Raw genomic sequence first — 24,573 nt, forward strand, 5'->3', positions numbered from 1 at the left:
CACCCCAGCTCCCGATTAGAGTAGTGAACTAGTATGGAAAGAGCCCCCTGCCAGAATAGTGCCAGAATAGAAAACAGGAGCATGTCACAGAAGCTCAGGAGGGAGAGAAAGGAAGCAGGGAAGGATTCTGCTGTTCAGTGCTCTGGGGCTCAGAAAGTACTGTTCTTTCTGGTGTTCTGCTTCCTTTGTGTGACATGGCAGGTGTGACAGGACACTCCTCACAGGAGTGACTCCAGAGAATTGACTCTGATGCCCTTTCCTGGTTCACTGCTGCTCTGTGAGATCCACAAAGCTACTGGGAAGAAGAGTGAAGCGGCATGTCTCAGCAGCAGGTGAAGGACTCCTGGAAACAAGCAAGCCAAATAGGATGCCATTGAGAGGGAATGAAGATGATTTGGAAACACTCTGTGGGACCCATTCCATAGCTAGAAATTCATCCCCTCCCTTCCATTGACACACTTGATCCTGCAAGGTTTCTGTGTCTCTCCTGCAAGATCTGAAACTGGAGGCTTCACTGCTTTTGTTCACGAGAGGTCCCAAGGAGGATTTGGCCAACAGTTTGTATAGAGCTTTTGAATCCTTTGGGCCAAAAGGGGCTTTATAAATATATTATCATCACAGCCCCTAGCAGGCCCTCAAATTCCCATCCCTGTCTCTCGCTTGCTTACAGATTGGCACAGGCTAGTTCTTGTTAGACTGATGTTCTTTCCCCTCCACATCCATATCTTCTATTGAAATGACAGGAACTCTAAGTCAAATTCTTGGCATGTGAGAGCCTTTGTCAGAACAACATTTTATATTTAGATTCATCCTCTGTGATTTCGATGCCACACAGCAGGTGTGAATGCTAAAGCAAGGAAGCCTGGGGCGGCTGGTGGCAGATTTCATGGCTGTTCCAAAGGAGCTACCCACCTCCAGGAAGGAATGGGAAAAGCTAGGTAGGCATGTAAATGGGGAGCTCCCTGCCTTTCAGTGCTTTGCATTAACTTTTTCTTGTCTCTCCTCACTCTGGTGCTGTTTATGCCTTTAGAAAACATCAAACCCAAATGATGTCACCTCTGAAAGCAAAGGCTGAACTTTCATTTAACTTTTCTTTTAAGTGAGTTTTGTGCGAAGGTGAAAAGAGCTGGCTTGACAATCTTGATAGATAAAATCCTATACTCATGTACGTAATGAACGCAGGTTGGGTAGCTGCTGTGCAATCATCACCATTGGTCACTAGGGGTTGAATCCTGGACCTCCAGAGCTAAATCATGAGCCTTGACAGCCTGATCTAAAGAATAAAAGGCCCAGAGCCTTGAGGAAGGTATTGAGGCCCCTAACTCCCGTTGATTTCAATGGGAGTTAGGCACCTAAATACTTTTGAGGATTGGAACCTAAGTTCCTGAGCTGGCAGCTGGAGTAGATTCAAACCCTCAGTGAATCAGGCACAGCAGAAAATGTATAATAAACACTGAACAATGGGTTAAACAAGCTTACTTCTCCAGTAAGTGTACCTCTGCCTCAGCCTGGAGAGACCACCTCCACCAAGAAGCTGGCCTATGGGTTGAGGCTGCCAACAAAGTTGCTAATTAGTGCCAGTTGTGCTAGCAGTATCTGAGATGTGGCTGTCAGGGAATAGGACCGAGATCACCTTTTCAATGTTTTATATTAAAAGGCTGCACAGAAAATCAATCCAGTGTAATGGGGGATGTGATTAGGGGTCTCTGGTGCTGTGTAGGCATGGGGGAGACAGGAGTTGAAGGAACAGCTAGACGACACAGCTGTGACTTGTAAAAGGTTGAACAGTTGGAAAGGCTGGGGAATGCATGAGGTTCGCTTGTGCAGGAAACCATCCAATAGCAGTTACTTTTTTCCTGCCTTTGTTCATAGAAAGGAAACTATTTTGAATCGACAGCTATAAAGGGGTGGGAATTGCCACGTCTGCTATCGCTAAGTCTCATATCTCCACCACTCTCTGAGGGCGTAGATCTCAACTGCCTGATAATACACTTCCAACCAGAGAAAGGCTTCCTAAGCAGTCAGGGAAAGTGAAAGAGGGCTTTGCAGGTGCTGTGGATGGAGCTCCTGCAAGAGAAAGTGGCATAGGAAGGTAAAGCAGGACAGGGTGAAGAGCGAAGGTTAAATGGGAATTAACAATGCAACTTCCTCCCCTTACAACAAGGTAACCCTGTGCTTGAGGTAAGGAGCCAGATCCTCAACTGGTGCAAAATTGGCATCGTTCCACTGGCTTTGGTAGAGCTGTGCTGGTTTGTACCAGCTGATGATCTGGCCCGAGATTGTGGTAGGACAGAGAGCGAACTAAGGAAAGCAAAGGGAACACAGTGTAAAGGATAAAGGCCATGGCAGGAGTGTTCATATTACAGGTTACTTTGCCCTCCTAAAAGATGATGACTTCTACCTGAAAAGTTAAATCCTACTTACTTTCAGTAACTTAGCCGATCTTGTCATTTCTGTGCTGAACGTGAGTGGTATACCTACTTGTAGTGTGGCCACACGTTCACTGAGCAGCTTCCATGAACCATGTGGTGGAATCAGTCACGTATTATGGATCTGGTAACTACAAAAGTGCTACAGGTACATTTACAAAGTAACTGCATCTTGGGTAAGGAACTCTCAGGTGGAAAAAACCAACACAGAGGTGGTGGGGAATTACAGATTGCTAATAGGCTGCTTACACAAGAGCTATCAGACAGCGTGGCTGGGCTAGGCTGTCCTCTGTGCTGGTTTTCCTGGATATGAGATTGGAAATGTCATACGTTTTGACTTAGACTTTATATCTTATGTTTCTCGGAGTTGGGGGGGAGGGAGGGAAGGAAAGTTGACCTTATGTCCTAATTACCTTACAAAACTGGCCCAGGAAACCCACAAATCTCAGGAGCTCTGCCAGGACCATCCATTTGAAGGCTTCATGCTTCCGTTAAGTTTCCTGGCTCTGTGGTCCCCCTAGGCTGTGTTGCTTTCACTGTTAGAAGGATGAGTCACCCAGATATGATGGAAGAATCAAATGGAAGGTGGACATTGCGGGGGATGGGACCATAGAGGCTCTCACTTCAACACACACTCACCCACAGTTGTACATCATTAACAGGTACTGCAAGAAATGAAGCCACTTTTTTGCTTCAAGTATCTTTCTAAGGGCTGTAATTCTCTCTCCCCCCACCCCCAGCCATAACCTTAAAAGCATTCACTGTGTATGTCATGGGGCAAAGAATCAGTCACAGGTTTATATATTAAAAGAGTCTCGCCTTTTATAAGCTTTAAAAACTGGATGTGGTGCTGGTGATAGAGGGTGCCAGGTAGACATCCCTAGTGACAACACTTTTATTTTTATTCCCAGAAGAGGCACAGCCTGGAGAATGATGGGGTAAGCTTTCCCTACGCTGCCCTATCAATCTGCTTTAACCCTGCCCTTGTGAGGGTGAGAGGGTTATTCACTTTCAGTGCCCATTCAGTCCTGATCATTTATTCCATTCCATTCAGAGTCAAAAGAGGAACGAGACGGGGAAAGGACAACATCCAGAAGTGCTGACATTTTGAACATGTTTTGCTTTTCAGAAACTAAAGGGAAAAGAAAAATTAAATTTGAAATGAAATTAAATGAACATTTTCATTTTGTTTCAAAATTCCTCATTGGAAAAAAAAAATTGAAAACAACATTTTCCCACATAAAATTTCAGTTTTCATGAAACCACATTTTTCAGAGAGAAAATTTTTCCGTCAAAACCATATAACCAGCTCTGCACAGAAGCATTAAATGGTAGTTACTGAACAGGCATTATTGGACTGTATTGACCAAAAGTCCTCTCCTGCACACAAGGACTGATTCAGACCAGTGGCCTGGAAATGAAAAATTCAAATCTCATGGCCATTACCAACACCTTGAACTGTCCCAACCCAAATGAATGATTATTTTCTTATGCTTGATACAGCATGATAGAGTCTTATCCTTATTATACTGAAATGATTGTATTTCTACTTTTCCTGAAGGAGATGGGAGGGGTATGTTCTATAAGAGGGAGGGAATAAGCAGCATCAGGGCTGGATTAACACACAGGCAAACCAGGCATGTGCCTCCAAACTGGTGGTGGTGGGGCAGGGCCCAACAACCAGTCATACAGTACACTCACCGCAGCTGGGCTGGCCATGTTGTATGTCTAGCAGGACGGGTGGCTCATCCTACTGCTGCTTGGAGCACTGCTCACCATGATAGAAGTGTGGCTGGGGCTAACCGAAGTGGCAGGGCAACCCCATGCACCAGGTCACAATGCCACTGACTCAGATTTGGCCCAGCCACCTTCTGTCACACTAAGCGGCATCCTGAACAGCAGCAGGATGAGGAGCTTTCCCAGCAGAGCCGCAGCACGGCCAGCCCAGCCGCAGAGAGCGTCCTGTCTGGCTGTTGTTATTCATGAGCAGGTAGGGGCCCAGAAGTGTGTGTTTGCCTCGGGCCCAGTAATTGGTTAATGCGGCTCACTGTACACAACATCTATAGACCAAACTTACTCCCTTCCTGGGGTTTGGGTTTCCTGGTGACTCAAATGTTAACAAAACAAAAACCTCAGCCGAACTTTTGTTCCCAGGCTTGGCTTTTCCTTGGGCTTCTCTGCAGGATCTTCCATCTCAACCTCTAACTCTCTTGTCCCGCCGAAACATTCCAACTCCTCTTATCTCCTGGTTGGAACTCTCAGGAGTCACCAGCCATAATAAGTCAGCATGTCATGGCTCTGCATCTTGGTTCAAACACCTGAATTTAGGGTGGTTCAACAACAAAGCCCTGCCTTCCTATGCAAGGTTCCAGTATGACAACTTATATGGTGGTAGCCCCAGTCATGGAATGTACAAACACAGAACAAAAACATGGTCCTTGCTCCAAAGAGTTTACAATCAACGTCTAAAAACTGCCATTCTGTTACAGCAAGAGATGCAGTGCCAGCCTTAAGTCATTAGCACAACGGGGTAAAGTAAGGTAGCTAGACTACCATCTTAAGGACATTGTCCCATAGGGTTTCCGAGATGGCAGGATGCCTTTTCTTCATACCCACTTTACATCATCTGGTCACAGTGCCACATCCTGGACTCCTGACATACAGGAAGAGGCGTCTCAGTGCCAGAAGTTGATGATGGTTTCTTTTAAAACATTCTGCCAAGTGGCCTTGCTAAACAGATCCCATAAAATTAGATCTGTCCCTGCTCAAAATAAGTAACAGCTCTGAATAACAGAGCGTTTAATAGAGAGGAGAATGGATTACGGATGCCTTTAGTATGGAACAGAGAGCTGAGATAAACCGTACATTTGCAGAATCAGTCTGCTGTATAAACATACAGTAAGAGGCAAGCAAGTCAGGCTGTCACATCAAAGAGAATGTGGAATGCAACTCTACATTCCTTGGTGAGATTCCATCTCCAGAAAACCCTAGTCTGTCTCTGCTTACCACGGAAATATATGTTTTTAAATGGTGCTTCCCTTCTAACCTTCAGCTCCTCTGAGCAGGTTGCTGCATAAAGCAGCTTTGGCAGTCATTTTATGCTACTAAGAACTTTTTCAATTTACCCACATTTTGTGTGTGACACCTTTAAATTCAGTCTTTTCACTGCTCAGCCTCCAAAACACTTTACTCGTCTACATTTTAAAGATTTTTGGAGGATGAGTTGGATTTCTTTTAGTAGGGCTGAAGGCAATTCTGATCCAGAGCCTATACTGGGCATGGGCACAGGGATGAGTAGATGAGGCTGGCTACTTTTCCAATAAACTCCCGATTCCTACGTGATCCCTCTGCCATCCTAACTGCTCTCGCCACGTTTGGAATATCTGGATTTGTTCTAGTTCTGTTCGCTTCTTCACTTGAAATTTGCACTGTCTTCAGGACAGAAGAAAGTACTACTGTACATTGAATTCAGCTGCTGCAATTCTTCCTCCTGTCCCACAGGAGACACCGTGGTTAGGCCATTCAGCACTGCTTTGATCTCCTTGCACCTCCATCTTAAAGAGCATTCTGGTAGACAGAAGCATAGAAATGGGAGGAGAGAAGGGCAGAGAGGCGAAATGGAGGGGACACCCCATTTCCAAGCCCACAGTTTTGGATGCTATATATCACCCTTATTTTTTTCTGAATAGTTGTCAGGTTTGCGCCTTGTTTTTCAATATTATTTATAAAAAAAACAGGCAAATAATTCTCAGTGGATTTTTTTGGACAAATTTTGCATTTTTCTGTTTAGTTACTGTCCTTAAACAACTCATGACCATTTCAAATGTATCTGCCATTCAGAATTATATATCAAAACTTTTGGTGGTGCTCAATATACTCTGTAGTTAGTTAATTGGTCTGTTGATTGAGCATGAGCACCACACTGCAAGAATTTAATCGTTGAAATCTGAGATATGTTGGTTAGTTTTCATTGGATACACACGGTAGATCATGTCATACATTTTTGCCCCTTGCCTGGTTCAAATTAGTTTGCTGGTGAGAATATTAACCGCAGATTAAAATATTGCTTAAAATTTGCTGTGTCCACTAACATTTTTGCAAGCAAACTTGTTTGCTACAGTGTATGGAAAACAAACACAAAAAGGGCATGAGCAGCATCAAAGTGAACTCCGTAAAAATCTGACTGAATATTAGTGAGCAATATTTTGCATTAGCTTAATCAAATTTTATAATTTATTCAGAACTCAGTTCTGTACTCCTGATTCCAGCTGAATTTCCACTGAGCTCAATAGGAGTGCTGCTTGAGTCAGAAGGACTGAAGGATTGGGCCCACAAGTCTTTGGCTCTGTTCTGAAAGATTTTGTTGTATGTCTAGTGGTCTGGAAAGCCTCAGTGGAGCATGAACAGATATGCACAGTTAATAATTCTGATGAGTCCTGAATATAAACAGCAAGGTTGCCTTTCTTCCTTTGGAATGTTCTTTTATTTTTTGGTAGTGTGTTTAGACTTTAAGTATGTGCCACTTTACTAAGTGGCAGAGTACACTGTGAAAACTAACCAGCCATTGCTGGCAAGATGTACAATGTACTGTGATTCTGTGAGCTGACAGGAAAATTTTACTGCTCCTGCTGTATCTTGCTGAGGAGAACATGAACTGCCGGGGAAAGAGAGTGGAGATAGCTGGTTGGCTCAACAGGGCCAGTGCTGGGATGCAGTCTTTCTTTTCTGTCAGTACTGAAACCTAAAATCCAATGTAGACTGGCAGCGAGTTTAACCAAAAGCACATTGACAGCAGATGGCGAAATGAGCTGACCTCAGTCTAATTCCTATGGATTAGACCTGGTGTAAATAAGTCAACAAACGTGTTACTGAATGGACGATTAGCAGATCATTTTTTCATTATTTAGGAAGCTCTATAGATGGTCAAATAATATTAAAGAAACAATGTATTCATTTACCCCATCCAAATGTCAGGCACATTATTTGTGAATGCACATTGTCATTATTCAGCCAAATTCTGCTATGCTGTGTCCACAGCACAAAGCCCACTTTCACCACTGATGTGAAACAGGTACCACAATTTGCCAGCCTTTTAGCAGTGACGCCAAGGACTGAATGGGCATGGTAACCAAACGCTCCTCTCCTACCCACAGGTCCTTCTGAAACAGGAGCCAGACACATCATCTGTGCGGTGACGTAGGAGAGCTTGCATCGTGGCTAGGGTGACCAGATGTTCCGATTTTAAAGGGACAGTCCTGATATTTGGGGCTTTTTCTTATATAGGCTCCTATTACCCCCTCACCCTCTGTCCCGGTTTTTCACACTTGCTGTCTGGTCACCCTAATCGTGGCATCCTGTGCTGTACCTGCTGTATAAAGGGGCGTCAGTTTCCAGGCATCTTGGCACCATCCACTAGCACAAAACTTATTTTTAAAAGGGCTCTTACTCATTTTGGAGTCTGAACTGCTTTACATGAGCATCTTTTGAGCCATGTCTATCTGTACCATCCTTACTCTCAGCATCTTCCTGTATCCTGTCACTACACAAGACCATTGCCACCATTCCCTGCCTAGTCAAGTACAGGCCTTCTATATGATACAAACCTTGGTGAAAGGGTACATGTCCTGTTTTTAAAGGGACAGTCCCATTTTTTGGGAGTTTTTCTTATATAGGTGCCTTTTACTGACCCCCCCATGTCCTCCCCCTGTCCCGTTTTTTCAAAGTTGTTATCTGGTAACCCTATGAAAGGGTATCTTCCAGAACCAATTTTTGCCTCTGGCATGGTCTCCTCATTTGCATTCTTTCCTGAAAATCAAACAAGACCCTAAGTTGTGTTTGGGAAAAAATGACCCAACCTATTTGATCATAATTATGAAATGTAAACAGTGAGGACAGCTTTTCCTTACCGTCAGCTGCAGGAAGAAGATTTCTTTCACAAACACTGTGACAAATCGAAAATCCCATCCCTTGATTTTGGCCCTCATCCCAATGAACTCTGCAGTTTACATTGCATCCAAAATTAATGGGGGAGGGGTGGGAAATCCCCCAAACAGGTCAATGTCATGTGTGGGCAGACAGGTGGGAGAGAGACCTTATGGAATACTATTTAATTTAGAGCTTTTAGTGAAATTACATCACCAAATATATATATTTCCATTACCCTAGCTCCCTTCTTTCCTTCCTGCTATGTGCCTGTTCTGTTGACTCTAGTCCATATTTCATTTGGAAATGGATTAGTTAATGAGGATGTAGAATCAATTACGTGGCTGGCTTCGAGGCAGTGAAAGGTTTCCAGCAAACATTTTCTGATCTGAGAGGCTTTCAATGGAGGGCGGGGCTGGAGCTGGCCCCTCACCCAGCTTTTATTAGAACACACTGCCCACACTAGCTTCTTGCTCCACTCTTCCTCCTCTTCTATTGTGAAAGGGCTGTGATGGGGTGTGCATCCCCAGGCTGACTCTGGAAGAGTTATCTGGACCTGGACAGCTCAGTTGTGACACCTGGTGGCAACTATAGGGCATGTCAGGGTCAATTAAGGGGGCTACACAGCTGGGTGGCAAATATGAAGGATGTCGGGGCAGAAAGGAGAAGGAAGTTCAGGGGGAGAGTAGGTGTTGGGATTCTCTCCTGCTAAGGGAATTCTGACAGCAGGTCAGGAGAGATACTGAGAAACTACAGGGGGGTGGGGGTAGGGGTGCAATCCTTGCTGTGAGTCTTGATAAAAGGGCAGGAACTGGATCTTCAGGTGGAAAGCTCTGGGAGGTGTTGCTTGCTACCAGAGCTGGAAAGGACTCTATGGAGCTTGGCAAAAGGCTTGGAAAAAGGTCCATCTACAGTCCAGGTAGGAAGTAGCTCAGGGAAGCAGCAAGAGGTCAGATGGAGCTGATCTTGGCTACGCACCACAGGGTGCCTGAACTGGAAACCAGCGAAGAAGGAGGGCCTGGGTTCCCTTACTGGTCACCAGGGAAGGTGAAGTGAAACTTCCTGGCACAAGTGGTAAGGGCTATTGGAAGCCCTGAGACAAGAGGGTGTAAGGACCACAGGGCTCAAAGTCAGGCACTGAAAGACTGGTCACACGTTGTTCGTGGGACTTTCTGTTACCTTGATGGGCGATGGAGGGAGGGAGAGTACCTGGAGGGCTGAGTCACAAGAAGAGGCTGACCATCCTGGAGTAGCCCTCAGAAGTTGGCACCAAAGAGGGAGAGCCTGCTATATCATGTCAAGCCATGAGGGGACATGCTGGCTAGTGGGACATTTTTCTACTGGGCTTGTCTACATGAGGACAATGGAATAGTGATTATGGATTCCACAGTAGCTGTTCCAGAATAGCTCCCCATATGACACTCAATTCCAGAATAAAAGTCACTTTATTCTGGAAAAAAATTGCTTGGAAGTGCACTAATTATTCTGGAATAAAAGTGACTTTTATTCTGAAATGGTGTCTACCTGGGGACAGAGCCGGCTCCAGGCACCAGCTTCTCAAGCAGGTGCTTGGGGCGCCGCTCCAGAGAGGGGCGGCAGGTCCAGGTATTCGGCGGCAATTCAGCGGACGGTCCCTCACTCCTGCTCAGAGTGAAGGACTTCCCGCTGAATTGCCGCCGCAGATTGTGATCGCGGCTTTTTTTAGATTGCGATTGCGGCTTTTTTTGGTTTTGGCTGCTGGGGGCGGCCAAAACCCTGGAGCCGGCCCTGCTGGGGAGCTGTTTTGGAATAATTATTTCCCTAGTTAAATGAGCCCTAACTCTGCTTGTGTGTGGTTTTTGGTTTCTTCCCCCCCTTCTGCTTCTATGAGCTTGGGCTTTGGACAAGGTTTCCAACATAAGCAATTTGGCAAGTCTGGAAGAGAAGTGAGGGTGGGAGGTTTTTAACTATGGGGAAAGAAATCTAGGAATGAGTAAGGTCATTTCTCTGTTATGTTACTCTGGTCTGTTCTTCCCCCCACACCCAAAAGATGCCTCCTCATGTTCCAACCTATTGTCTATCCGTCCCCCTCCAAAGAGCAAGGGCTTCTGCAACACTCCTAGACTTTTCTCACCAAGAGATGAGAAATCCCCAAGTAGCTCCTAAACAGGACTTGCTTTTGACAGGCTCTTTATGCCAGCCAAGGCACCAAGCCACCTATGATTCTATGTGTCTATGACAATCTTATGTAGTTATAGATACCAAGCGCCTGTCAATAGGCAGTTTTCACAAATTATTGCAGCGCTGAAGCACAGCTCTTGTTTGATGCTCCCTGAAAAGTGCATGTGGACCAGGCTGATAAGCATTAGAAAACAGTTGACACACTTTGTAACATGGTTATGCTCCAGCCAAATAAAGTTTTCAAAATGTGTCAGCAGCATCTTCCCAGTGAGAACCGTGTGTAACACGGTTCTCTAAGGTGCTACCGCAGTTTGAAAACTGTGCATAGACAGAAGCTAAAAATGCCTTGGGGGAGGGCTGTCAGGGCTCCTGAGGCTCTCTTACTTTATCTGTGTTCAGTGCCAGTGTCAGAAAACCCTCTGATACAAACCAGCTACCAGGTGTTCCATTTATAATCAATGTCTCTTCCCAATAATAACGAAAAGAGAATCCCATCCTGTTGGTCAGTAATAAGTTGAAGAAGGTGATGTTAGAAAAAGGGGATTGGGAAAAGACTAAATCTGTTTTTTCATTTTTTTCATTTTTCTGTTTTTCTGTTTTTTTCAGAAATCTCTTTTGGTTAATGCACATTATATATGTATAGTTGATGGGTTTTCTTTTGCACTTTCCTTATTGGGGCCCTGGAAGTTTATTTTTTTAACAGCTTGGGTAAGAGCCGTGTTGTGTTTCTGATGGACCGTTACTTATCTTCCAGAGAGGACAGAGGGTTGCTTGGAGGCAGGGTGTGATGGGGTGTATAAACAACACACTGGCTAACAATTGGTTAGCAGGAGTGTGAAGCCGTTTAGGCCACTGGATGTCATCTGGCTGGGTTTTAGGCATAGCTGGTGATCAAACTTAGCTGGGGAGGAGCTAGATCTTCATAAGAGCATAGGGTAGTAGGGAAAAAAAGACCAGGGAAGAGACCAAAGAAAGAGGTAGACAGGAGTTTCCTCTCTTGGGTTAAAGGCTGAGAGAAACTTGGGAGACCTAAAGCCAGAACCACAGGTCCTGAGCCAGGAGGAAGCCTGGGTGACTGGGAGCCAGAGGCAGGTTGTTGTGAGCCAGGAGGAAGATGGAGGCAGTGATGGTACAGCCTAATGGACACTTGGATTGAAGTTTGAGGAGCAGGGCCGCCAGAGGATTCAGGGGGCTTGGGGCAAAGCAATTTTGGGGACTCCTTCCATAAAAAAAAGTTGCAATACTATAGAATACTATATTCTCAGGGGGCCTGGGGCAAATTGCCCCACTTGCCCCCCCCCCCCTTTGGGCGGCCCTGTTGCGGAGCTGCAAAACAAGAATGAAGAACTCTGCAGTCACACTCCTGGGGGTAGAGAATGGAGAGCTGTGGTGAATAGGAACAGGGTGAGAAGGAAGCCCTGTGGGGGTAGGGGAAGATACCTGGAAAACACAGGATTGGAGCAATATCCTGTGGCTGATCCTGACACAAGGGCAGGAATCAGACCTCTGTGAAGAAGCCCTGGGCAGTGTTGCTAGTTACAAAAAGCTCAGGAAGTGTCTGGAGAAAAGGCCTAAATAAAGGCTAATAATAGGAAGGACTCCTTGGAGGCAATGGCAAGGTGTCTGACAGAGCAGACCTTGGCTGCTCATCCTAGGGTTCCTGGACTGGAGCCCAGGATAGATGGAGCGGGAGAGGTGGTCCTGAGTTCCCCTACCAGCCACTGGGAAGGTGGTATGAAGCCCTCTGATGTGAGAGGACATGGATGATTTAGAACCCTGAGAGAGTGGCATAGGGCCGCTGGACCCAGAGTCAGGGGCTGGAGATCCAACACAAGGTCTTGGAATTACTTGTTGGACTTTCTCTTACCCCGAAAGCATAGAACTAAAATGTTACCTGGCTGGAGGGTTGGGGCAACAAATGAGACCATCACAGGACCAGAGCCACCATTGGCAGGAGGTGCTGGAGATGAGCTGCTATGCCACACCCCGCCACGAGGGTGTGCACCTGCAGTAAGTGCCCTATTTCTCAGTGGGTCATGAGGAGAATGTGAGGAGTGGCAGCAGAGTCCCTCCAGACCCAGCAGGGGGGCAGGAGGCCATTGCAAGTCCATGTTGAGAAAATGCAGCCCGGGCACATAGGAAAGAAGCAGGGAGATACCCAGAATGGAGGAAGATGATGCTCAAGTCAGGACTGTTTTTATAGGATCATATCTGTTTGTTTTAGGGAATTGATTGGAAAACACCCAGCGAAAGCAACTTCCTAAATGCCAGGGAGCAAGAGAGAGCCAGGGATCAGGATTAAAGCTGGGAGGTGCAACAGAGAGATTCCAGTTTAGCAAGTCCAGGAATTAAAGCCCCCTAAAGGCTTGGAAGTGCTGGACGTGAAAGCCTCTGAATTGAAACAGACAGGCATATCATTTTAACAGCATAGGCAGCCCAAGTGTAAAGCAGTGAGGAAAGCCTTTGTAAGTCTACATTGGGGGCAGGGAGCAGAATCACATGAGGTTGGTGATCAGGGCTTTGAACAAGATACCAAGTGTGTTTATGTTCCATTTGTCAGAAAGAGCAAATATCCAAATAGTGAGGATTGACTGAGATGACAGAGCTCCCACCTGTGGGAGAGAGCTGGAGTCTGAGTCACAAGATATAAACTGCTGTTAAAGAGAGTACAGAAATTGGGAAGGATCTAGCCTAGACAGTGAGGAGGAAGACTAGTGGCATCCACTAGACTATATTAGCCCTAAAAGCCATGTATGCCATTAGTGTTTCAATGTAACTGCGTTTGGTATCACTGAGAGAGGTGTATGTGTGTGTGGACGGAGTGCAGTGTATGGACCTTAGATTTTTTTAGAACTGCACTGTTTTGGACAGACTTCATCATAAGTAGGCTGCCCTTCTGGGGGGCACATAAGCTCAGTGTTTAAACCAGTCTAGACTGAAATGATTCTAGGGAGAAATATAAAAGTGTTGTAAAAAGTGTGAATCTGCTTCACTGGGCCACATTCCCAGCTGGTCAAAACTGGCATTGCTCCATGGAAGTCAATGGAGCGAAGCTGATTTAGACTGGCCAAGATTCTAGTTTCGTGTCTCTTTAATGCTGCTTAGTGCATCTCTTATGTGGGGGTGGGGGGTTATGGTGGGGGGCGTGGGGGGGAGGCTGGGAGTTGGTGTGTGGGTCTCTTTAACAGCAATTGCCATTGAGCATATAACATTTTTCTTCTTTCGCTCTTTTTTAAATGAAGGTTGATGTTGATAAGAAAAAGTTTCCACTAATCAGCTTATAAAATCACCCAATCATATCTCTCTCCTCCCTTTCAGGATACAAAAGCAAACCAAACTGGTCAAATAAAGAGAATGAAAGACCTTCTCCTTCAAACTCCACACTCCCACCATCCACCCCCTATTTTCCATAAGAAAAAGAATAGATTGAATTGTGAAAGCTGGGCACTCCAGCATCTCAGATTACAAGGAAATTCAACACACTTGCTTCCTTTATCAGGAGACAGAACTGCCCTGTAGTCATCATTTTAAATAGCCCCTTTCAAAGAACTGATAACAGCAGACTGGCTAAACATGGCAGTTTGACAGAGCTGGACTGGTTTTTATTGTTTTGCTATCTCTTTCCATTAAGGTTTCTGTCATTCTGACTGTTTTGCTACTGTGCAGGGGCAGCAAATACTTCATTTCGTACCTTAGTGCCTATCTGCCTATGGTAAATCTAGTATATTAAATCATGCAACAAACAAGTCATGAAACAAAAGTGAATGTTCCCACAGCAATGTGACGTAAACGTCAAATCGCACATATGGAGTCATTTCAGTGCAGTTACCAGGAGACAATTTGGCTCATGATGTAGTATTTAGTTTACACCATAATATGTATACCTTAATACGTACACATACTGTAACCAAATTAATGTTGCTGTGGGAAGACTATTGCCTGACTTTAATACATTTTGTTCTCAACTTCAGTGTTTCATTAACTTTTTTTAGCTTTTGATATTTCATAGAAAAGTATGCAAGAAATACTCTGCAGTAGTCTAAACTGCAGATGATTGTATATAGGTGGACCATCAACAAAGAGATTAATTAAAAATGGTTTTGACAATAGGAATGGAGAGGACAGGATGGATTATGCAGATATATTGTAGAGACTTTTTAAGAAGCTGTTAAAGCAGCAGCAATAACATTTAACGGTGACCTGGATGTGAGGCATGAAGGAATCAAGGGTGACATAGAGATTGTGTGCCTGGGATTTGAGGAAGATGGTGGAATTATTAGCCATGGTGGAGAAGGGAATGGGAGGAGAGCACATGGGGGAAGATGAGGAGTTCTGGATTTGCCATGTGGTGTTGAGCTGACAATGGGGCATCCAGGAGGTGTTAGAGTTGCAGAAGTGAAATGAAACAGATGTGGAGAGGGCAGAGGTGAATAGGCATCAGGTCAGAGATGGTAGGTGAAGCTGTGAATCAGTGAGGTCACCCAGGGATGGAGTAGAGAGGGAGAAGAGAAAGGAGGTCAAGGAAGAATGGTGAGTGGCAGAGGAGAGGATGTAGAACCACCAATGGAGCCACTGAAGGAGTAGTCTGAGAGACAGGAAGAGAATCAGTCAAGCACAGAGTTGCGAAGACTTGGGGAGAGGAGATCACGTTTAGGTGGAAGGTATGAACAAATATAACTATATAACATGTTCAAGAAAGAATTAGAAAATTCATGGAGGATAGTCCATCAATGGCATTAGCCAAGAGGGTCAGGGACACAACACCATGCTCTGGGTGTCCCTAAACCTCCAACTGCTAGAAGCTGGGACTGGATGACAGGGGATGGATCACCTGATAAATTGCCCTGTTCTGTCCATTCCCTCTGACACGTCTGGCACTGACACTGGCCCCTGTCAGAGACAGGATACTAGACTAGATGTTAAACACAGCAGAGGAGGTTGAGGAAGGACAAGAGGCCTTTGGACATGGCTCAGAGGTGGTCAGTGACCTTTGTGATTGCTGTCTTAACAAAATAGAGTGGGCAGAAACCCAGCTGCAGAGAATTAAGAAGAGACTTAGCAGAGAGAAGCAGGCATAGGTCTGGTCAGAAAACAGGATGCCCCTTGTTTTTAATCAAATGTTCTAAATTTAAAAGTTTTCAACCATCTGTCAGAAGACAGCATGTTCAAAGAGCTAGGGAGTGAGCAGCCCTGTGCAGAGCAGAGGTGAGGCATCAGGGAACTGCAGATAAATCTCAGGAGAGGTAGGAGAAGGGAGAGCAGCCCCTAGATGTCTGTGGATGTGTCTGAGCTAGTCCAGAGTGGGGCTGATAAAAGGGAAGGCGCTTAGCAAGGAAGCAACTGTGCATCAATAGGTGGACCCAATAGAACCTCTGGGGAGCTGCTGAGGAACATCTCTGACTAAGAGCTGGTGCCAAGGAAAGTGCCGCAATGGCTGCAAGGGCAAACATGGGAGCCATCAACATCCTTAGATGCTGCATGAGTCCCAGGCAACAGAAGATTGAGCATCCTGATCAGAAGCCTAGCCCAGAGTCTCAAGGTTGTCCTAGAACATGCCATTTGGTTTGCCCCCTGAATCATATTTAGGACTTTATTGCTGAATGTGTCTTCTCATTGGGAAAACCAGGAGCCAAGCATTTGAGGCACCTACAACACTTGCCTCAGAGTGTAAGGCATGCCTGGCAAGCCACCAAGGAGATTTTTGATGCCAGGCTCTCTAGTGCAGTCCAAAGATACCCTGAGACATCCCAATAGCAACTCACCAGTGATGGTGCCATTAAAATATCTTGCCACAATCTCTCTCTTGTTTTGTGTAATTAGTTTTTTTTTTTTAATGATCAAGGTCTCATTTTCCCCCCTATAAAACCATCAGCCTGACAAAAGAGAGAAGGAGCTGGAAAGAATTCCTTTTCCTTTCACCCTCTCTGGCTTCTTTCAAACCGAGCTATGTGAAGCTCTGTTGCAATCTGACAGGTCTTAACTGCGGAGATTTAACAGACACTTCAGGAAGAGTCAGCAGAGGTGATTGTCTATGTCTCTGCCTCAAACTAGTGTATCTAGGAGTCTCCCTGAGGTCCTTCAGGAGAGGGAGGGATACTGGAAGCAAGTGCTAGGTGACAATCAGGTTCAAAATGATATGAATCAAGCTACAGACTTAGAAACCTATATATAAAATGAATGTGTGCCCATTTAATGCTAGAGAAAGGTGCTGTCTTAGCAGCTGGGGAAATGGAAGCCCTTGTTTTTATGATGGGACTTGGCATGGCAGAGGTGGTGGCTGGACCTTAGTCACTACCTGGTGCATTTTGATGTTGGAGTTCACTTTCCTGCTCAGGCAAAGGACCTGGGTTATGGGTCTGCCTTTGAACCTGGATTGAAAGTTTACTGTGCAATGAGCAGCCCACTCTGTCAATGGCCATGTTAGACATAATACTCTCTTCTTCACAGCTATCGATACAATGGCTCCTGTTGGTTTGTTCCTCAGCTTTGTCCCCGTAGATGTTCTTGGTGTAAAGACAGTGGGGAAGAAGATTTGTAGAAAGCTAGTGGCAAAACTCCTGGTTTGAATCTGACCAGTTAACCACAGAGTTTGTGAAGTCATCTGTGTTATGATTGTATGGGAAGCAATGAGAGAATTTCTTGCTTTCATCAAAAATCTTGAAAGTTCTGGTAAGTGGACCTGGTGATAGGCAACCGAATAGGTCTTTAGTCTTTGTTCAGTGACCTCATCGCAGTGGTTCATGCCTGTGTCACCATTCACCTTGAGAGCGGACTGTGGCAATGCATTCTACTTGGGGCTACACCTTACAATCATTCAAACTTCAGCTGATGCAGAGTGCGATAGTTGGTTTGTTAAGAGAGAGTTTTTTCTCAGGGAAGACATTATACCTGTTACACCCAGTTTGCACTGGTTTCCAGTTTGTTGCAGGGTTCAATTTAAAATGCTAGTTTACAAAGATATATATATATATAGAGAGAGAGAGAGAGACAGAGAGAGAGAGACTTTTACTAGTCTATCCAATAGAGTGGACAGCAGATGCCTGACGGAAAGCAAGCTATTTAGAGAACAATCTTCTTTTATGCCATCACATTTTGTATTATTTCCCCCAGGAATTCAAACCCTTCTTTAGTTTACATAGGGCAATCTGTTCTAAGCAACATGTAGCCATAATTAAATGTGAAGAGACACAAAATCATACTGCAGGTATATTATGTCTTCCTTTTGCCACCATCATGAGCAGCCATTGGTTTTGCACCTGGAAAAACGTCTCGTTAGTTGTCTTTAATTCAGAGGTACCACTCTTCCAGCTCAGGTGCCCGGGATGAGACTCTGAGTCCAATTCCAATTCTTAATTGGATGCTCTGGTGGGTTGTTCCAAACTTTTACTATCTTTTGAGAAGAAGGAATTTACCCAATGCACAGATCTATCCCAATGCCTTTACTAGCATGTACAAAACCCCAGTGTCACTGCAAAGAGCAGTCAATGGGATTATGACATAAATATAAGATGCCTAAAAGGAACCGTACTTCCATCGATTACAGTCTCCACTGCCCCTTCAGTCTTGGCTCCTAAATCCCAGATTAATGTACCTCCTGCCCATTGGGCAGTGGCTGATTCTTATGTCTAGTGCAGGCTCCTAGCGACCATATAACTTGAGCCTCTCCCTGAGCTCTGAGATTAGGCTCTGTTTGGCTGGCTACATCCCTGCAGTGGCAGCACATGCCTTCTTCTGCAGCCTGAACAGTCTGTCTCAGATCATGCCCCCCTACTCCGATGGGAAAAGAGTTGGCAGCAGGAACTAGGGATGGGTGGGGGTGGTGAAGTCATCTTCTCCAGGCTGCCCCTCCCCTAGCCAATCAGAGTGCTGAAGGCAAGGCCAATCTTCACAGCAGTGCTGTCCATCGGTGGCATAGGGCCCAAACAGATGTAGAGCAATAGGAGGTGCTTTCTGCAACACCTTTTCTCCTTTCTCTTCCTTGCAGCTGAGCATGCGGCAGCTACAGCGTTTCTAGGCCCAGTGTTTGCTTTTCAATTTTTTTCTCTCTTTCCAATAGAACTACTCAACTTTGATTCACAGGAGGTAGAGCTAGGCCCATGCCCCTGCCAGTGAAGGGCTGGTCCCTATAGTATATTCTTTAGTGCTATCATTATAGGTAAATACTCAAAGCTCTGTGGTTAAAACCCACCTGGACAAATAGGCATCTCTTATTTAGGAACTTAAATATGGCATTTTTTGTCTTACTCCTCTTGAATTGTCTTGACTCCTTACCCTTAGGTGTCTGGGGCCGGATCCCAAGCTCATTAATGTCAATTGGAATGCAGCTATTGATTTCATTGAGCTTTGGCTCAGGCCCCTGGTGAATGGGAGACTTTGCTGTATTGTACAATATGTGTAATTCATAGGAAGGCAGGCTAAGGAGTTATAATAATGGCAGTTAGAGTTGCTGGACTTTTCGTCCGAGCCATTCCTGGACACAATGGCAGCAGTTTGCTGATAATCTGTAAGTCAATAAACAAGCAGCAGTGCGCTGATTCATGGCAAGCGAATAAGGGATAATGACTCTGACTATTAACACTTCAATCCATTCCAACTCTGACAATATCCGATGGCAATTATTTTTAAAATGACCTCTGCTGAGTGCACACCTGCAAGGAAATAAATGTGAGCTAATGTACCACATAGATTTGTATGGGGGTGAGCTCAAAAATACCTAGTACAAATTGCTGACAACAAAAAATAAATAAAATAAAGCCAGTTCTGATAGCATTGCTTAGAGGCAGACTTAGGTAAGTAAATGCTTTTCCAGTGCACTTCAAGCAGGAGCTACAAGATGCCCTGCTATTCCAGCGCTGAAACTACCAATAAAGGAATGAGATTGTGCACCCCTTACTCTTAGTAGCGAAGACTTACTCGCACAGGCATTCCTGCCACCCCACAGAAACAAAAAAAACTACATGAGTGAGTAAACGCTCACCAGTGTGATTAAGGGTTGCATATTATAGCCTGAATTAATAAAGGAGAAGACGAGTGGAAAATAGAGTATGGCGGAAGGTGGTTTTCAGTGTGTTCTTTTGGGGCGGGGGAGGGGGTGAGCACAGCCTTCAAAGGTAAGCTGCCTGAGTCAGCCCAGCAGTGCAGCCATTCACAGGATAACAGATGCTTCTGGACATTGCAGCTGAAACTCAGGCTTCTGGTTACAGCTGGGAGTGTCTGAGGCCTGGCAGCAAAACTGTTCATGTTTTGTATTTAAGCAATATCTTTAATTTGAAGATATTACAAGTTGTCCCTGTTCCTCATTCTGTGTCCAATGCAGAATAGAAGCCAGTTTATGGTATTTCCTGCTCATACCTCTTCCAGATTCCACAGCACGGCTTTGCAACAACCTGAGCAGAGTTCCCAACAACCTGAGAATACACGCCAGGTGTTAGGCGATCTCCAGTGCATGCTGAAGAAGCCTTTGGAAGGTTAGTGGCTAGCACTGCCTGCCTCCCTTAAACTCAGCGGTGTAGGTCCAGCTACCACCCAGGGGAAAGAAGTGGGTGGACAGGGAAAGGAGTGATGGGGTAGAGTTGTGGCCACAGGAGTGAACACTGTTTCCTCACTATCACCATGGAGATGAGGGTGCAAGGGTAATGTAGCCTCAGGCAGGATTAATTTTCCACAGTAGGATCTGTAAGGGGGATCCATAGGCAGCCCTGGGCTGGGAAAACCCTGGTAGCAAGTCTCCAATGGAGCCCATCTGTCAGGGAGTGAGGGTGGTTGCCTGCAGGAGCCACACAGGCACCTTGGAGGGCAGGGCCTACACATAAATTAGCCTGGCCTGCTGCACTTCTCTCTAGATTAGCAAGTTTTGTGGACCAGACCTGTAGTCTTTTCTGCTTTCCTGGTGGAATAAACACAGAAGAATTCCATGGGTTTGGTTTCTGGGTTTGTCCCTCAGTCCCAGGATCACCCTTAATGGAAGAAGTGTCTCTTGTGGTTCTTGAACACTCTCTCTTCCTGCCCTCTTCACTCCCCAGCTACATCATGGAGTGGTGTTGAACACTGAATCCTCTTTGCCTTGAGAAGGGCTACACTGATATGAGGAAGTAAAGTGGAGGAAAAGTAACTCTTCTCACAACCTCCCTCAAGCCAAAAACTCCTTCTGTCATAAACACAATTTACGTTTGTGAGTTCTCTCACCTATTGAATTTTCAGAACACTACGCTACATAAAATGATGGTAGCTCTCCCCACCTCCCACAGCTAAAGGGTCAAACAGAAAAACATCAAAGGCCCTTCCTGTCCCTCAAATCAATGAAGCAATGATCAGTGCAGAAACTCCTTATGAGAGATTTTGCATTCTCCTCCCCCGACATGCATACTGAGGATTGTTATGCAATGACATACTATATCATCTGACTTCTTCACCACCCAATCATCATCCAATGGAAATACTCTCCAGGTGGAAAACTGAGGCCAAAGAAGGATGGCCTTGTGGTTCTGGCTGAGATTCAGGAATCCTGTTGTCTATTTCTAGCTCTGCCACTGATTTCCTTTGTGATTTTGGACAAGTTGTTTGATCACCCAGTTTTCCATCTGCAAATAGGTGATCCTGCCCTACCTCAAAGCAGTGTTGGGGGATAAGTTCACTGTTTGAGACACTCAATGCTATGGTGATGAGGACGGTATAAGGACATAGGTAGATAGATCGAATATAGTTGATACAAAACAAACAAAAATGGCAGATAACATCCTGTGTTCTACATGCATTTCTCTTTGTTCTGTTTTCATTATTTCTGAATATTTCTTTTTCTTTCTTTATCTTGTGCTGGTCTGAATACTCCACACTGCAGTGACCAAAACTATTCAGTGGGTAGGTTTGCTTGACAGACCGTGGCATCTTATGATTGGTTGTTAAACTCCTTGGGATCTTGGCTGGATTGTTTTCATTTTTTTTCCTCACAGGCGTTTCAGGAGCACTGTAGAATAACAGTCTAGTCAATACTAATTCCTTCTGCACTTATTAATATTAATTACCCAAAGTTAGTGTTAGTGTGTGGGATGCAGTGAGTAATGCCTAAAGAATCCTGTTGTTTAATCAATGCTGAGCTACAGTCTATTTTAGTGGTATTGAAATTTGAGTTGTGAACCTTTGCAGACATCAGCATTTTGTTTCATCTGGTGTAAAGTTCTATGATGGTAAGTGACTCCTAGCTGAGGCAAAGCCTTCTGCCTGGGGCCCCAACTCAGCAAAGCAATTAAACACATGCCAAATTGTAAACACATGGTTAACTTTAAACATTCGCTTAAGTCCGTCCCCATTTTTGTAAAGCACTTGAACATGTGTTGAAGGTTAAGCACATGCTTATCTGCTTCGCTGGATCAAGGCCTTTGTCAGGGATAGGTTGGCTCCCGGGGTGGTTCTACCTTTGGGACACCGCAGCCACTGCCTCACTCAGAAAAATGAAATCACGTACATTAAATGTACTTTTATCCCACATCCGTGTATCATTCCCAGCTGTTACATTAACAGACTAGAATTTCCATTTTCTGGATGAAAGACCTCTGCTCTTGGGCTAACGATATGATAGTTTAATCTATTTGTAGAAAAGCCCTTTGCTTTATCAAGCTTTAAATATGACATTGTCATGGATTCTGCGCTGCCTGGATTGATTCTTGAATACTGTATCTTGATCAGATTATTGTGACGATTACTACATTCAGCTAATTGATTACCAGGTTACTTGGGAAATGCACCCATGAAGGGGGAGGTGGATTCTAACATAGTCTTCTCAAGTAAACATTTGAGACAATGCAAGAGCCATTCGCTTTGATGCTGTGGCTTGCCCTCTAGCAGAGCTCACCAAATTGGACTTACTGCCCAAAACCAAGCCCAGAAAATGGAGAACAAAGGGAGATGAAGGGTTTTTTTTTGAGACTGACACTCAGATTTCTAAAATATAGGGCTCGGAAGAAAGATGGCCTGCCTAGGACTCCAGGTAAGTTAGACATGCATTGTAGATCTTTTTGTTTTAAAATCCCTTTTCACTTATGCTGAGCTTTGTTCCTACTGTTTAGATTAAACAATATCTTGTTTTAAGAGGGTGGTATTGAATCACTGTATTCATTCACCACTGGTCACTAACTGCTAAAGAGATGAACAGCAGGGACAGAGTCGAGTAGGGCCTGTTGGGGGGTAAGCATCGGTACACACGGTACTGAAACCTAATACCTGGACTCAGAGTGGGAGAATGGTGGGATACTACTCCGGGAAGGTAGTTGCATGAGGTCTTTCTGGGGTGCACCCAGACCAGAAAGGCTTCAGAGATGCAGCTAACCCTGTAACTGTGACAACGTATCTGTTTTCAACATCTGACAGGCTTTGACTTAAAAGGACTACACCATGACGTTGACTAGCCAGATACATCTGAGGAAAACTCTCTCCAATCAATAGCATTTCACTCGTTTCATAAACTTTACATTCCTGTGCTGCTAAGAGCATTTGCAGTGCTCCACTGGTGGCTTGTTTTTATTTTATTTTTTTGAAGGGTGTGCGTGGAGGTGTGAGGCTCATCTGAACGAACTGCAGTCTGCTGGCAAGGTGGGTCACAATTTGAACCCTAACTTCACTAATGTGAACATTTATATACATGTTGGGAGACCCCCCAATTCCTTAAGAGTGCTATAGTATCTGGTCATCAGCAGGTTAACTTGAGGAACCCGAGACTTTTGTCTTTGCCTTTAGACTCAAGTTGTATTTGCTTAGTGTAACCAACTTTGCTTTACTGTAACATTAATGACTTGGTTGAGGCAAGGAAGAATAATTGAGTTCAAGTACTTTGACCTTTTTTTTTTTTTTTTTTACTCTCCACTCATAGTTTAATCTCCATATCAATTATGTATTACAGGAAGCCAGAAGCAAAAGTGTCGGGAAAAACAGAAAAGAAATTGCTTGAACATGCAGGATTCTCCTGAGCCAACTCATTCCACCATTATGTTAAATACACTTGTACAAGGTTCTTCTTGTCTCATCGTTTTATCCTTTAACTGTGGTTTAGTAAAAGAAAAGAGTAGAAAAATACTACATGCTGCAATGGACCTGTGTCTTTCCTGAGGCTATTACATTGTTCCATTCTCAGCCTACTGGACAAGCTAGTGAGCTTTGAGACCATTTTGTACTTCTGTGTAGTCAGATCTGCTGCCATCTCTCCTCCTTTTCTCCTCCTCCATAACAACACAGGTGGCTCATCTGTGACAAAAGGAATATAAAAAGCAGTAACACCTGCAGCATTGTGCAGCTCAGCAGTCACTTTCCATAAAACTTATGGCTGCTCCCTAAGAGAGAGCTAAATTAAAGTTCAAAATCAATCAAGCCATTTCTTTAAGGGGTGCATTTTCAAAGTGTATCCTGTGTCAGAGGGGTAGCCGTGTTAGTCTAGATCTGTAAAAAGCAACAGAGAGTCCTGTGGCACCTTTAAGACTAACAGATGCATCCGACGAAGTGGGCATTCACCCATGAAAGCTTATGCTCCAATACATCTGTTAGTCTTAAAGGTGCCACAGGACTCTAGCAGTATGCAAACTGCTTTGAAAATTCATAGGCCAAGAGCTTGGTCTGACTCCCATTCATGTGTATGGGAGCATTTCCATTAATTTCAGTGGGAGTTGAATTACTTCCTAAGAGGGTATGCTTCCAAATTAATAGGACATATTTGCACGTGTACATGGGAGAACAGATTATATTAAATGCAGTAATTTCTTTAAAATAACTTTTATTCTATACACAGTTCAATGTTAAATGCCACTTCTTGCATGTAGCTGGTACAGTAATGCTATGTGCCAGTATATACATATTTGTGCAGCATTGCTATACATGATTAGGCCCATAGCTTAAGCTGGATGTACACCAAACATCCACAAGGCTTATCTGTTATGTGTTGCTATTCTTTGGGATTGGCATAGGACTAATTGTCTACTTTAATTTTATGGGATGGGACAAGCCATCTTAAACAAATGTAAATGTAAATACCCATATACGTTTTTTGCTGACCTGCACCTGGTGTATCTTATTTAGTGGA

The 24,573-nt window shown here is 44.6% G+C and overlaps 1 protein-coding gene across 2 annotated transcripts in view; it reads right to left on the reverse strand.

Moving 5' to 3' along the window:
* CHRM2 (cholinergic receptor muscarinic 2) overlaps nucleotides 1-24,573 on the reverse strand; it is a 205,569-nt gene that overhangs the window by 7,841 nt on the left and 173,155 nt on the right. The window contains exon 4 of one of the 2 annotated variants that reach the window (XR_004646894.1): nucleotides 22,012-23,744. The exons of the other annotated variant lie outside the window; for it this stretch is intronic. The gene's annotated coding sequence lies outside the window, so the exon portion shown is untranslated. Of the gene's footprint in view, nucleotides 1-22,011; nucleotides 23,745-24,573 lie in introns of those variants that run through there. 2 annotated transcript variants of the gene reach the window in all.

This window comes from Trachemys scripta, chromosome 1, assembly GCF_013100865.1.
Source record: "Trachemys scripta elegans isolate TJP31775 chromosome 1, CAS_Tse_1.0, whole genome shotgun sequence".
In the NCBI taxonomy this organism is placed as follows: Eukaryota; Metazoa; Chordata; order Testudines; family Emydidae; genus Trachemys; species Trachemys scripta.